Genomic DNA, 14,892 nt, shown 5'->3' on the forward strand with positions numbered 1-14,892 from the left:
TTTTAGAGGTTATGCCAAGTTCAATGAGCTACAGGTAAGCAGTTCTGAATATTAAATGAAAGAACTTTATACCCAAATGACATGAGTAGAGAGGCAATCAAAAATGCGCAGGGTGGCATTCTGAAACTGTAAGGTCCAGTACAGTGGTCCCTATTTTATAAACGTGACTGTCCAAACACATGCACAAAAAAATCCATTTCTTTCCATAAAATTAACTAGAAGGAGGATTGTGGATATAAAAATACAGAGGTAGTGATGGGAAGTGACTCGGCTGCTTATCTAATTCAGCTCAAATCCTCGAGTTGGATGAGAAGGGGCAGAGATCTCTGAAGCCAAACATTAAATTTGAATTTTCCAGCCCCAAGATAAAAAAAAAAAAAGGAGATTGAAACCAGGTCTCATACAGAATCCACAGATTTTCAAGAAAAGTGTTCTGTATGTTAAATTTGAGCAAGTGAATCTAAATGATCCAACATTAGACACTTATTTTATTTATTTATTTATTTACTTATTTATTTAGAGATGGAGTCTTGCTCTTTTGCCTAGGCTGGAGTGCAAAGGCATGATCTCGGCTCACTGCAACCTCCGCCTCCCAGGTTCAAACAATTCTCCTGCCTTAGCCTCTTCATAAACTGAGATTAGAGGTGCGCCCCACCACGCCTAGCTAATTTTTTGTATTTTTAGTAGAGATGGGGTTTCACCATGTTGGCCAGGCTGGTCTTGAACTCCTGACCTCAGGTGATCCACCCACCTCGACCTCCCAAAGTGCTGGGACTATAGGCATGAGCCACCGTGCCCAGTCTAGAGACTTATTTGTGTTTTCCCATAATAAAGATGTGCTGAGAAGTGAAAAACACATAACAGCAGTGAAATCACACATTAGGGGGAGAAAAGTGCAACATGAAAGATTACCAGCTAGTTAATAAACAACATGGCATTGTAGAAAAGTGGCCTTTTCTTGGGTGCGGTGGCTCATGCCTGTAATCCCGCACTTTGGGAGGCCAAGGTGGGCAGATCACGAGGTCAAGAGATCAAGACCATCCTGGCCATCATGGTGCAATCTCGTCTCTACTAAAATTACAAAAATTAGCCAGGCATGGTGGCTCATGCCTGTAGTTACAGTTACTCGGGAGGCTGAGGCAGGAGAATCGCTTGAACCCAGGAGTCGGAGGTTGTAGTGAGCCAAGATGGTGCCACTGCATTCCAGCCTGGAGACAGAGAAAGATTCCGTTTCGGGGGTGGGGGTGGGGGTGGGGAGTGGCCTCTTCATGGCACAAGAGAAACTAAGAAATATACTTTGAGAAATCAGGTCCTCAGGGACCTCTTCGGAAATGAAGGGTGCTCTTGTAGTATCAGGGGTTTTCCAGTCTCTTCTACAGTTAATTTTGAATGGTTTGGCACCGAAGGCCAACCTCGTTTTTTCCAACATAAAAGTTGATGCATCTGGCTAGAGTTTCACAAAGAAAATGTTCACAAGCTGATTCAAGGAGATAAATAACTCTTGAGAAGGTCCAGTTCTATTCGTTGAACTTATTCAATGAACTCGTTCATTGAATTATTAAGCATTTATCTTTGGAAGTTTCTGTTTTAGAATATTTTCTTCTCATGTTAGAGCTTTGAAGTAAGGAGACCTGGATTTCAACTTATCTTCTCTTACTGTGGATTCAGCTCGTTTATGACAAGCATCTGATACAGTGTTGTAATCAGCCATTGGGGTTGATACCCCATGCCATCTTCAGACAAAGCTCCAAGAATTCTAGAAAAACTGCTAATGCTTATAACTTTATGTCAAAGAACTAACCTATCTCCCACACACTTTGAACCATTCACTTTCTTCACATATAACTTGTAGAATGAGGACAAAAATGTTTAATTCCGTAAGTATTAGAAAGAGAAGCTGGATAAAACAACCCTCCAAGGCAAACCTGAAATTCAGGCCAGACTTGAAGACATTGTTTTTGGGTGAGGTTCATGAACGTTTTGGTGATTACAGGAGTTATTCCAAGCCAACTTGGGCCAACAGGAGGCTTAGAATAAAAATCAAGCAGGCTGGTCACGGTGGCTCACGCCTGTAATCCCAGCACTTTAGGAGGCTGAGGTAGGCAGATCACTTTAGGTTAGGAGTTCAAGAGCAGCCTGGCCAACATGGTGAAACCCCATCTTTACTAAAATACAAAAATTAGCTGGGTGCAGCGGCAGGTGCCTGTAATCCCAGCTACTTGGGAGGCTGAGGTAGGAGAATCGCTTGAACCCAGGAAGTGGAGGTTTCAGTGAGCCGAGATCACGCCACTACACTTCAACCTGGGTAACAGAGGGAGACTTCTTCTCAAAAAAAAAAAAAAAAAAAAAAAAAAAAAAAAAATCAAGCAAATAGCAATGATTTTGAAGAGTGACTAATGAAATCAAGAGGAACTAAATGTTTTACTTGCATTAGTTTGGTTGGGGCGAAGGGAGCAACTCTCAAAGTTGACATTTGAAAAAGGCTTATGGGGTTGTACCCTCATACGAACACAACCCCTAAAAATGTTTTTGCCACCAAGGTGAAATTGCTGAGATGGGTTGCCACAATGCTCCCTGGCTCCATGAAAGCTCGTGGCACTAATGTTTATCTGGCCAAGGAAAGAAACTGTGAAGACAAGCTGTGAATAAATCAGGTACAGTTTTCACTCCTGACATTGTGGAGTACGTTGTAGATGATGGGCCTACCACACTGCCCCCTAATTCCCCCGAGCTTCCTTTCTGAGCAGCTAATAATATGTCAATAGTCATATGATTGTTTAGATTCCCATTTTTCAGATAGTTCTTCTGACATTTCTTAGGACTGATTTCATGACATGGCTCTGCCACGTGGAAGGCCCCTTTTAGCTCCCTCAGCCAACAAGAATGAGAATGTGATGGGAAGGTAGAGGACCACTGACTTTTCAGTTTCTGCCAGTTCTTAACAATTCCCCATCCGTGAAATGTTCCCCTCTTCAAGTGACATAGAGTGCCCAGGTGGCCCTTGGTTTAAGCTAGAGATAAAAATTTGATGAGTACCTTTGAAGATTTTCTGCAATTATTCTGCCTTGAAGAACCCGCATGTCATTTGCCAAGTTTATCTTCTTTAGATGATGGTGGGTGGCCGTCAGCACCTACGATGGAGAAAAGCAAAAGTGCTGTGAGTTACGTTTTATCAGCAATTCCTCTCATCTTTCAGATGTTGCCCTTTCACGGCCTCGAAGGGGGTGATCATTAGGAATAATATTCTCCAAATTTCATCCAGACCGATTTTCTTACAATCACTTGCAAGAGTCTTTGAAGCATTGTGGGTGATATGGTCCTTTTGTAGAAGTTTCTATTTTGACCACTTCTCCAACAAAGAAAAGACTTTCCATTAGATTCATTTCATATCATTCTTTGACTGGATTTCATAGAACCATTAAAGAACAGTTTCTTTTTAAAAGTTTACAAAGTGTTCCAAGTTTAAAGGTTGAGTGCTGTCTAATTTCAGGTTGGGAGACCTATTTTAAAGGAAAATGCGCTGAATCATAGAATCTTTTAAAGTTGCAGCAAGCTATTATTTGATAAGCAGCAAAGTAAGCATTTCCAAGTGGTTAAATTTGTTTATATTCCACATTTTTGACAGCTGAAAAATGTAAGTGATTACAATAAATTTGAACACTTTGAATAAGAGGAAACCCTCATTTAATGTTTTAAGTATCAGACAAAGCAATCTTGCTGCCATGAACATTCTGACACATACACACTGTATGTAAATGTGTATATGATATAAAAGAGAACATAATATAAGATAGAATAGGGAAATGAGACATCTTATTTAACAACTTAGAATTTCCTTTACATTTAAAAATGTTTCTCATGCCCATGTAAATATTAATGTTTAATAAAGCATTTCATTTAGAGTTTTCATACTTTTCCACTGGTGAATATAATTGTACCTTGGTATATACATGGGGGGATCTCAGAGGTAATAGATGCAGACTTTTTCCCTCCATTGGCCTGGAATCTCTTTTTATCCTGAGCTGGCCTTGGTGAGTCAGGTTAAGCCTCAGGTCCTTTGCTTTGCTCTCGATGGACCATTCTTACCACAAAATTGCTGCAGCAGCACCTCCTTGGAGCTGGCCTGGTGCTGCAGGATTCACTTTCCTCCCACACCACTCTCATCACCCCTCTTTCCATTCTCATCACCCCTCTTTCCACTGGAGTGAAACTCTGCCACTGCTAGTTTTATGCCACCCTCTGCAATGTGGCCCACCTCACCCATTAGGCCTCTAGATCACTCCCTTCACTGTGCTTCTCCTCCTGGGGTTTGGGGAGTTACAGGAGAACTTTTCCATCCTGTCTCCATGGTGCTCATATCACAAATTATTAGAAGCATCATGCAGATGCCCACTTGTAAAATATGTTCTGAGAGGACACATACATGTTTGTGCTTATAATCATACGTGCACCTCATGATCTCCTACAGTGAAAGTTTACATCTAAATGTGATGTCAAAAGTATCTGGCTGTGGTTAGGCTGGCACAGTCTGATGTCAAAAGAATACCTTTTCTGAGACTGTTCTGAATATGCTACCAGGCAGCCGAGTCTGGAATGAGATGCCGGAATACCAGGCTATGGCATTCACTGGCTATGTGGCCTTGAGCACATTACTTAATTTCTCTATGCCTCAGTGTTCTCCTCTGATAAATGGAAATTTAAAATGTTATCTACCCCATAGGGTTGATGTGAGGATGACATGAAAACGTTCATGTGAAAAACTTAGAAGACTACCTAGAACAAAATACGGGTTCAATAAAGATCGGCAATCATTATTACTTGGATTGATTTTTTTTAGACCATTAATAAAGATGCAACCTTCCTTGCATATTTGCAGTCAAAAGACATTTTCATGAAATAAGACCAGAGTTTTCTTAAATTTTATAAATGTAGACTTTGATTTCTCATCATTAAAATGATAATGTGTAGGTCAGGTGTGGTGGCTCATGCCTGTAATCCCAGCACTTGGGGAGGCTGAGGTGGGAGGATCGCTTGAGGCCAGGAGTTCAAGACCAGCCTAGGCAACACAGTGGGACCCCCAGCTCAACCAAAAAATTTAAAAAATAGCTGGTCAAGGTGGTGCGCACCTGTAGTTCCAGCTACTTGGGAGGCTGAGGTGGTAGGATTGCCTGAGCCCAGGCGTTTGAGGCTGCAGTGAACTATGATCACACACTACCGTCTCTATGGCCTGCATACATGATGGTCTCATCTCTCCAGTCGGGTTTCAGGATTCCTCAGAGTGAGGGTTGTGTCTTGGGCTTTGTCTCCATTTTATGGGATCACAGTGTGGCCCCAGTAACTATTGGAAGGTGGCTAAGCCTCACTGTAAAGGACAGTCAGAATCTGAGTCACCAATGGATCCTTGGTTTGTTTTAGGGTTTATTCAAGTTTTGGTTAAAAATATAGACTCCAAGACTCTGAATGTTTTCTCAAGCAACAACAAATTGTCAGCCCACAGTGCTGAAGCTGGCCACACAAACTTGAAAGGACCAGGAAACCAGTGGCCTAGCTGTGGGTCACTGCATCCCTTTCTGTTGCTTAAGTCAGACTTAGGATGTTTTCTGTAAGTAATGACTCAGCACAACTCAGATGTGTGTGTGTGTGTGTGTGTGTGTGTGTAGAGAGAGAGAGAGCACTCGTGAGTCTCACTTTTTCTGTTCCTATAATGAAAGGATAAGGTAAAACTGGAAGACCTCCAATATCTCTTCTTACTCTAAAATTCTATAAAATGTTGGCATGTATGGCAATTCATTTGACATTACCATCTTCAAGTAAGTGTGAGTGTGTGCCAGAATTTCACCTGTTGAGAATATGTCGGGAAGTTAAGCTTGATAATTTAACAGCTGTACTTTAAGAGTTTGGTTTGGCTTCACTCTCTGTGTCAGTGTGTTACTGCAGTTAGCACTTAGGAATCCATGCTATAAAGCAACTAGATGATTGAACTTAACTCTCTTGGTTGTCTCAGTTGTTCAGAAACCAAGCTGCATTTCCTGGCTCTGAAACTTTGTAAACTCATCAAATTTTACTACAGAGAAATGTCATTAAAATAACAGTCCTTAGTGGAAACACTAGTGCCATTCATCACTAGCAAAATGCTGAAGCAGTAACTGATATTTTTAAACTGTGAATTGAAGGCATTTTTATATACTTTACACATACACACATTTAGACAGATGTGTAAGGTAAATGTTCATTTTTCCTATGCAGTTGTCCTTTAATTGTCTCTTAAAAGTGGCTTTAGTCTTGTTGCTTAAGAACATTCTGGGCCGGGTGCGGTGGCTCACACCTGTAATCCCAGCACTTTGGGAGGCCAAGGCAGGTGGATCACGAGGTCAGGAGTTTGAGACCAGCTTGAACAACATGGTGGAACCCTGTCTCTACTAAAAATACAAAAATTAACCAGGCGTGGTGGCATGCACCTGTAATCCCAGCTACTCAGGAGGCTGAGGTAGAATTGCTTGAATCCAGGAGGCGGAGCTTGCAGTGAGCCGAGATTGTGCCACGGCACTCCAGCCTGGGTGACAGAGCAAGACTGTATCTCAAAAAAAAAAAAAAAAAAAAAGAACATTCTTTCTTTGCTCCCGTCACCTTGGAAAGTAATAACTGGTTCCAAACTGCCTTTCTTAAAGGGTTGTTGGAAGGTCCAAAGTGTGCTCATTAGAAAACTTGTGCTGAACCACACAAATCTTGCCATTGTGGATGGTGCACGCATGTGGGACTATTACTTCATACACAATTGACATGGGGCCAGAAAACATGTGAACAGGAAGCCAAACCCAAGAGAAAGTTGAGGAGCTTCCAGCTTTCCATGGAGCACAGAAAGAAGCAAAATCTAGCAACAGTTTAGACTCGAGTGTCTGGGGAACTGCACAGCTGCGACCTATCCACTCTTCAAACGCTGCAGAGGCAAAGCACAGTGGCTCAGGCAGCACCCAATTGGGAGTAAATCATTATGTCAGCAAACCTAAAAAGATGGTGAGGGTGTAGCACTTGCTTATGAAGTCAAGTTTAAATAGCTTGAGTAACCTAAATGTGGAATGACCAGCACCATATATGGAAGCTCAGTATATTCTTCATACTTCAATTGTGCTAATGGGAATTTCCCCAAATATATCTTGCTCCTTCCTTAAATAATAAACTTTCCCATGATGCAAAGTCATCTTATTCAAAAGTATGTATTTGGTGATTATTTTGCATAGCTGAGATGTTAACAGTTCCTTTTTGGGACACTTCATTTTTTTATGGCAAAAGCATTTTAGCAAAAATAGAAATGTTTTTCACCATTTCAGAAGTCAAAGATGATTTCCAAAGTTTGGTGAATTAAGTGAGCCATCAGAAGCGGAAGAAATTCAGATTGTTGTCAAATACTATCTTTCTAATAAGTGGTAAGGCTTTTTATATTTAGAGGTGGAAATGGCTTTTTAAATCTGTTTTTAAATGTGTTGATACAGTTCACCTACCAGAAAGAAATATTATACCACTTTGCAAGACTAGCCACAAAGTCTGGGGCTAAGCCCCTTTTATAAGAAATGGCATTCGTTCTGAAGTGCTCAGGTAGGGTAAGAGCTCTGAAATCCAGGAAATCCGATAGAGGCTTTGCCTAGAAGATTAAGTGCTGAGCATAGAAAGGGTGAAAGGCTATAAGAAAACCAGGGTTATCAAGTAATCAGACCTCAAGATTTAAAAAGTCACAGCTTCCTGCTTGCTAATCAGATTGATTTCTATTCATTCAAAATGTTAAAATTCTTTCAGTTGTCATCTTTAAAAAATTTGCAAATGTTACCCACCTCTCCATTCCAATTATGCTCTGTTCAAGAGTATGGGAAGAACTTACTGGTCACGCTGAAGAAGGATGAAATTATTGTAGACTAAATAATGACCAGGTAAGAAATGACTTCCTTTGCGTTAGTCTCTGAGTGAGTTCCTCGTTCAAGAGAAGTGAAAAATCCCTGTTAAGGAAAGGGCCTTGTTTTTGATGAGTATACTTCTTTATGCATATGTGCTTTTTATGAATAAGTATTCTACTGGCTCATAAATCTTTAGTCTCTGCTCATTTCTGAAGTCTCTGAAGAAGTAAAAATTACTCTCTTTGAGGGGACACATAGCTACTGGCAAGACTGCCCTAGACATGGGCTTCCTATTTAAAAGGTAATGAGAAAAAAATTCATTTGGCAGCAAGGACACAAGATTAAAGCTCTGATTTCCTTGAGTCCAGATAGTGACCATTTCTTGGGGGGGATTAGAACATAATAGAGAGAGCTCAGTCTTTATGTATTGCCTCAAAATTTCAAAGACAAAAATCTAGCATTTTTTTTTTTAAAGAACCAGGGTCTCACTATGTTGCCCAGGCTGGAGTGCAGTGGCTATTCACAGGCTTGATTATAGTGCACCATAGCGTTGAACCTCTGAGCTCATGAGATCCTCCTGCTTCAACCTCCTGAGTAGCTGGGACTACAGGCACATGCCACCACATCCAGACAATAATTTTATATTAAAAAAATGCTTTTTATTTTTACTCAGTGTTGCAGTCTAACCTCTTAGTCATATCTCAACCTGATATTACTCCAACTAACTCAATTTTCTTCTATAAACCAGTACCTCCTCTTGTTTTATGGTATTCTATTACAACTACCCAGTTGCCCAAGCCCAAAACTAATATTATGAAAGTTTCCTTTTCCTCCATTCTCTTCATCCAGTCCTGAGTCAAGAATGTTCTACCTTCTAAATATCTCTGGAATCTGTGCCCTATTGTCCACCTACACTGCTCAGTGCTCCCAGCAGTTCTCACTGGAACACTACAATAGTCTCTTTTTTTTTCTTTGAGACAGGATCTCACTTTGTCATCCAGGCTGGGGTGCAGTGGCACAAACACAGCTCACTCTAGCCCCCATCTCCCAGGCTCAAGCGATCCTCTTGCCTCAGTCCCTGGAGTAGCTAGGACTACAGGTGTGTGTCACCATGCTCAGTTAATTTTTTTGCATTTTTTGTAGAGATGGAGTTTCACTATGTTGGCCAGGCTGGTCTCGTCCTCCTGAGCTCAAGTGATCTCCCTGCCTCAGTCTCTCAAAGTGCTAGGATTACCGGCCTGAGACATTGCTCCTGACCTGCAATAGTCTCTTAATTGGCCTCCTAGAGTGTTGCTAGCCCCAGCCCTAGGTCTTTGCCCAGCACACACTCATATGGGATACTAGATGATCTACATCAAATCTTTCCAAAACTTAAATCACAAGACTTGTTTACTCCTGGTCTTCTCAGCCTCACACAAAGTCCTCTAATGTGTCCCCACTAATTAAAAAGTAATCCTGAAAGTGCTGAGCCTGGGTGAGAAAAGAGCTCAGCTACAATGCTTCCATCACTGAGATGGTTTGCAACAAACAAACAATCAAAATAGTCCATTGAAAGAAACAATGGTTTAGTGATGTAGTGGATTTACATTTGGGCACAAATAAGCTCTTATCTTAATGTGACCTAGGAAAATAAACTGTATGCAGATCAGAGGCTGGTCCATGGATGATTTTTTTTTTTTTTTTTTGCTAAACTTAATGGGTCCAAACACCTCAGCATGAAGCAGCAAATGCTGATGACTGGGCCCCTACTGGACCTCCAGCCTCCCAATTAAACACTCCAGCACCATCTGACCCAGTTCCTGTTCCCAGGCTTTCTTCTACTTCTTGCTCTCCAGTGCTCTGCTCTTCTAGAATGTCCTTCCACATCTCCTGATTATCATGTAAAACCTCTGAAAAGTTCCTTTGACTTTTGCTAGGCAGAGGGAACCATTCTGGCTTCAGTGCTGACTCTTAATCTTGAACACATTTGTATTTTTGCTATTATCTTGTTTTGAAAATCATCTGTTGTTTAAGTCTGTCTCCTTAGACTACCAACTCTTCCAAGGTAGGATATGAACCTTATTCATCTTTGTACCACTGGTGCTTTGCTCAGCACGCAGTACATAGTAGATGCTCAATAAATGAATGGATTGAATGAAAGACGAAAAAATAGAGTAAATGAAAAAGCTCTAAAATGGACTAAAATACGACTACTTTCAGACTGGGTGCTAGACATTTTACACATATTATTTCCTTTTAGGCCTTTCCACTCCTCTCCTTGGGATAAGTAATATTGATCTTATTTTATAGATGTGAAACCTGAGGCTGAAAATCTTAAAGATCTTGCTGCTGGTCATATAACTAGGTAATGACCAAACTAAGCCTCAAATCCAGATCGCATCAAAGCTTGTGTTCTTTCTATTATGATTGAGTATGGCTTTGAGGCTAATGCTGAGATTATGTGGTTCATCTTTGTAATCAAATTAGGCAAAGTATAGAATTTGGTGTTGAAATATCACTTTTAAATTTAGGGGTAAAAGCAACTAGAATCCAGTCTTATTTTTGACTTCAATTATACCTTTGAATTTCATGGGAGCCACAGAGAATTCTAAGTGAAAATATCATTTAAAGAGAATCTGAAACAAAGACATAATTTTATCATATTTCCCATGTGTGTTAATAAATAATGAATAAATATTGCAATCCAAAAGTTAATGTGAAATAAATTTCTCCACTTGATCCATTTTGGATGTTACACTATCCTATAACATACTGAGCACTAGATAGATACAACAAATGTAAGAATTGAAGATAATTAAATACACATATACACACTAACATATACACACGTATCCAGAGTTTTCACATCCATTCATCTAGAGGTAAAGATGATAAAGCCTTATGAACGAATCACAGCACTTACAGCATTAAAAGTGAGAGGCCTTGCTTTTCTACATTATTGCCAATTTATAGTTCTTAGTTTTCTTACCTGAACTCTTATTAAAACAATAAATCTCAGTATCTCATAGCATACCAAATTATAATCATGGTTTTATAAATGCAAATTGTACAATTGCCCAGAATAGACCCTTTGTTTTCTGGCTTGTTCAAATAGCAAGTCATAGTTGCTAAGTATTCAGAAGTTGTGTCTTTCTTCATGTTATTCTAGAGTTTTAAGTTCACCTCTTGTTAAAAAGCAGTTTCTCAAAGCAGTGAGCATAATCTCTGAGAAGAGCACTCTGTTAATTCAGCACTCTTTACAGAAACATAGTTTGATAACAGGGCTTTGAGTTTTGCTTGTGCTTAAAAAGTTAGTGTCCATGTTTCGTTAATATTAGAACCTTCAGTTATGCAGTGAAAAGTTTAATAAAAATTCACATGTTCACTATAGCTACAGTGTTTTGTACAGTTTACCCAAGTCAGCGCAAGTTTCAAGCCTACACTGAAAGATGGGATTTATTTCATAGTGTGAAAAGAAACTTTCAACAATCACAACTGATTGAAATTGTGAGTACCCAAGACAGAGAAACTGAAGATCGAAGTGGCATCGTTTCTCCTTGTCTAACAAGCCAGGTGACTAACTAGGGCTCCTCTTAAGGGCAAAAAGGTGTGTGTGTGTGTGTGTGTGTGTGTGTGTGTGTGTAGTGCTGTGTGTGTGTGGTGTGTATCAACAGCCAGACATCACCAGAATGCTGTCAAAGTGGCCAATTTCAGCACCTCGCCTGGGTGCTATTTTGTTAAGTGAATTAATTATCAACAGAAACCTCTTTCCCCTCCTGTTATCATTACAAGGGACCAAATTTGGGTGGAGGACTTTGGCCAGAAACATACTTTTCATTATCTGAGAATCTAATGAATAATAATATGATGAATAATGAATAAATAATATGAAATGGACAGGGACAGGAAGGAAAGTTTGTCTTCTTTCTTTTTAAAGTAAAAGCAGAGCACGATACTTACAAAAGCCGCCTTCAAAATCTTCTCTAGAGAAAAAGCTCTGGGAACAGGGAGGAGGCAGAGGAGCAGAGATAAGGTGGCAGCGGGACTTCCTTCCTCCTCCGGAGGGGGAGAGTCATGTTCCTTATCTGCCCTGACCTCTGAGGAGCGCCGGCAGCCGGGAAGGCCTGGCCTCTGATCCTCACTGCCCTTGCTCCTGGCCTCTGCGCCTGGGGTTTCCTAGTTGCCGATCAAGCCGCCCCGGCCCGACACCGGCCCCAAGATTCATTAGCGACGGTCTGCGAAGTGCTCGCAAGATGAAGACGGTTATATAAGCCCGCGTATTATTATCATCACACACCCCCATAGAACCAACGCTGCCAGACAAACAAAAGGCAGTTCCAAGAAGAGGAGGAGCAGAGGCAGAAGTTACACTAGGGGTGAATTTCGGGACACGGCTGAAAGAACTGCGGGAAAAAAAAAGGGCAACTCAATATGTGCATGCAAACCTCGGCAAACAAACTGCGCTGCAGCCGGCCGGCTTGGAGGGCGGCGGGCAGAGGCTCAGGGTTTCCAGGCATGCGGTTCCGGCTCCCTGAGCACCCGGCACAGTAGCTGCCTGTGGCAGGATGGAGTGGATGGGAAGATGTGGTATTTGGAAAGCCAGGCGTTCCAGAGACCAAGTGCTTAGTAAACAATGATGTTTCTTAGACTCAGACCAGGTGCTTCTGCTAGTTCTCTTTATTCTTGGTCTCTTGTTTTCCTGAGGATGGTTGGCCAGGAGTTCCCTGTGCCCTGTCGATCCCTCTAATTTTAAACCTCTCTGGGTCTCTCCTCTCCTCTCTGTGGGAGCAATAAAAGGACCCAGAGCACTCTTTCCACTGAGCCTGGGTCCTCTGAGAAAGTTCTGATTATTCTGAGCACCAAGATTCCCTTCCCCCTCCCCCGACTTGCTACTCATATTTTCTTTAAAATTATTATTATCCTGCCCTGCGCCTGCCACTGCTTCCCAATACGCAAAGAAATCTTCATCTTGGCACTCAAAGCCCACAATTTCTGTCTCCACACTAATTTCCCACTTCCCATCCCGCCCTCCCGCCTCACCCCCCAGCACATTAGAACGTGAATCATTCTCTAAAGATGGCCTTTCAATTCTCCATTTCCCATTTTTACTCATACTCCAATCCTCACACCCATTTCCTTCAAGGCTCAGTTCAAATCCCGCCTCCCCCACAAAAGCCTTCCCTGATTTCCCCTCTTTTCTCCCTGTGACTCTGTTTCTCTGTTGTCATTCCTCATGCGTTGTCTGTCTCCATAGGTTTGGAACCCTGCATTGTTCTCCCTGGTGGCCCAGGACAGGGCCCTACATAAAGCAGGTGCTTAGTGAGTATTCACTGAATGAAACTGACAGCTGACCAGATCTTACCTGCATTGTCGTCAGCTATATGGGCATAGGTGAGAGCCACTACACGGTACTAAAATATGGATGGTTGTTGGATATATGCAATAGGTTCATGAGGGTTTGTAAACTTGCATAAGTTAAAAAAGAAAGCTTTTCTAAAACTTGTAGGGGAGCCTCTAAACTTCACTCAAGTCAGCTTACTTTAGGATGTAAGTTTGTGAGGCAAACAGGAATGTTGGCATCTGTTGATTCTTTGCTACTGCACATTAGGGGACCTGTAAGTGGAACTTCCTTTACAGAATGCCAGGAAAATTCCCCAAAGGTGAGATTTTTCAGACATCACTGGCTTCTGGGACTGATTTTATGAAGGAACTCCTCCACTATTGAAAGAATATGTGCTATCACAACAGCAGCTTAGCAAATGAAGAGCTGCTCTCCGGTGAGTTGTTTTATGATATGGGGTGAAATTTAGAACACGAGCTGTCAGATACTGAATTTCTTGTGGCTTTGTATTAAAGTGTCCTAATGACATTTCTCCTGTTATTTTTTGGTAAAGGCAACATGCTTCAAATTCCATCTGTGCTAGTTGGATTGACCGTGGTGTCATTTCAGAGACGTGGGGTGTGTCTGTGCAGTACATGCTCTCCACGCATGCAGATTGTTCAGTGAATTGTTCAGTGAATTAGAAGAATTTCCCCCCCTCCACTAATTTGGAACAATCAAAGCCAATTCAGGTTTTAAAGAATTTTGGCCTCAAGTTCCTGAGGATTCGGCTTCAGGAATGACAGAGATCTTACTGCAAATTTGTAGTTCAAGTGTAGGATCGTCTGTCATTTTGTTATGCTCAGGTGAGGACCATAACCTTTACTATAGTTAGTATTTATGAATCCCTCCGGGGTTTCAGGAACCGGGCTAGATGCTCTTTACATGTCTTCTCAACCTAGCAGAACTATTTTTATTTTCACTTTACAGATGGGTAAATGGAGTCTGGTCATACAGCTTAGAAAGTGACAGAACTAGGATTTGAATCTAGGTCTACCTGACTCTGTAATCAATGATTTTTCTATTCTACTGAAAGCTGAAAGAAACCTGAGATATTATCTCATCTGGCGGTTTTCAAACTGGGTTCCAAGAAGTTTCAGGCTTTCAAGGGGTACTTCAGGAACCTTGGCAGTGTGTGGGAAGCAGGCGAATGTGTGGGAGGCCAGGCAATCTGGCTTGGACTTTACTTGTTGGATTCAAATGGATAAACATTATTTCCATCTGTTTTATAGAATGACTTTAGACTTTGTTTGAGACAATGGTTTTGCTGCTAAAAAAAATTTTAAAACTCTTGTTTAACTTCCTCATTAAAGAGTATAGCCATGCATGGTGGCTCACGTTTATAATCCCAGCGCTTTGAAGGCCAAGATGGATGGATCACTTGAGCCCAGAAGTTCGAGACCTGCCTGGGCAACATGGTATAACTCCATCTCTGCAAAAAATAAAAAAATTAGCCAGGTGCGGTGGCACATACCTGTAGTCCCAGCTACTTGGGAGGCTGAGGTGGGAGAATCACTTGAGCCCAGGAGGCAGAGGTTGCAGTGAGCCCAGATTGTGCCACTGCATTCCAGCCTGGGCAACACAGTGAGACCCTGTCTAGAAAAAAAAAAAAAAAAAAAGAAAAAAGAAAGAAAAGAAGAAAAGAAA

At 41.4% G+C, this 14,892-nt stretch overlaps 1 protein-coding gene across 4 annotated transcripts in view; it reads right to left on the bottom strand.

The window, feature by feature from the left end:
• Positions 1-14,892, bottom strand: part of SULF1 (sulfatase 1) — a 193,767-nt gene that overhangs the window by 155,814 nt on the left and 23,061 nt on the right. For 2 of the 4 annotated variants that reach the window (XM_010375044.2, XM_010375048.2), the window contains exons 1-2: positions 11,826-12,158; positions 3,037-3,131 (exon numbers count right to left, since the gene is read on the bottom strand). The gene's annotated coding sequence lies outside the window, so the exon portion shown is untranslated. Of the gene's footprint in view, positions 1-3,036; positions 3,132-11,825; positions 12,159-14,892 lie in introns of those variants that run through there. The other 2 variants (XM_030937961.1, XM_030937963.1) reach the window with 1 other exon arrangement.

Source organism: Rhinopithecus roxellana, chromosome 9, assembly GCF_007565055.1.
Source record: "Rhinopithecus roxellana isolate Shanxi Qingling chromosome 9, ASM756505v1, whole genome shotgun sequence".
Taxonomy (NCBI): domain Eukaryota; kingdom Metazoa; phylum Chordata; class Mammalia; order Primates; family Cercopithecidae; genus Rhinopithecus; species Rhinopithecus roxellana.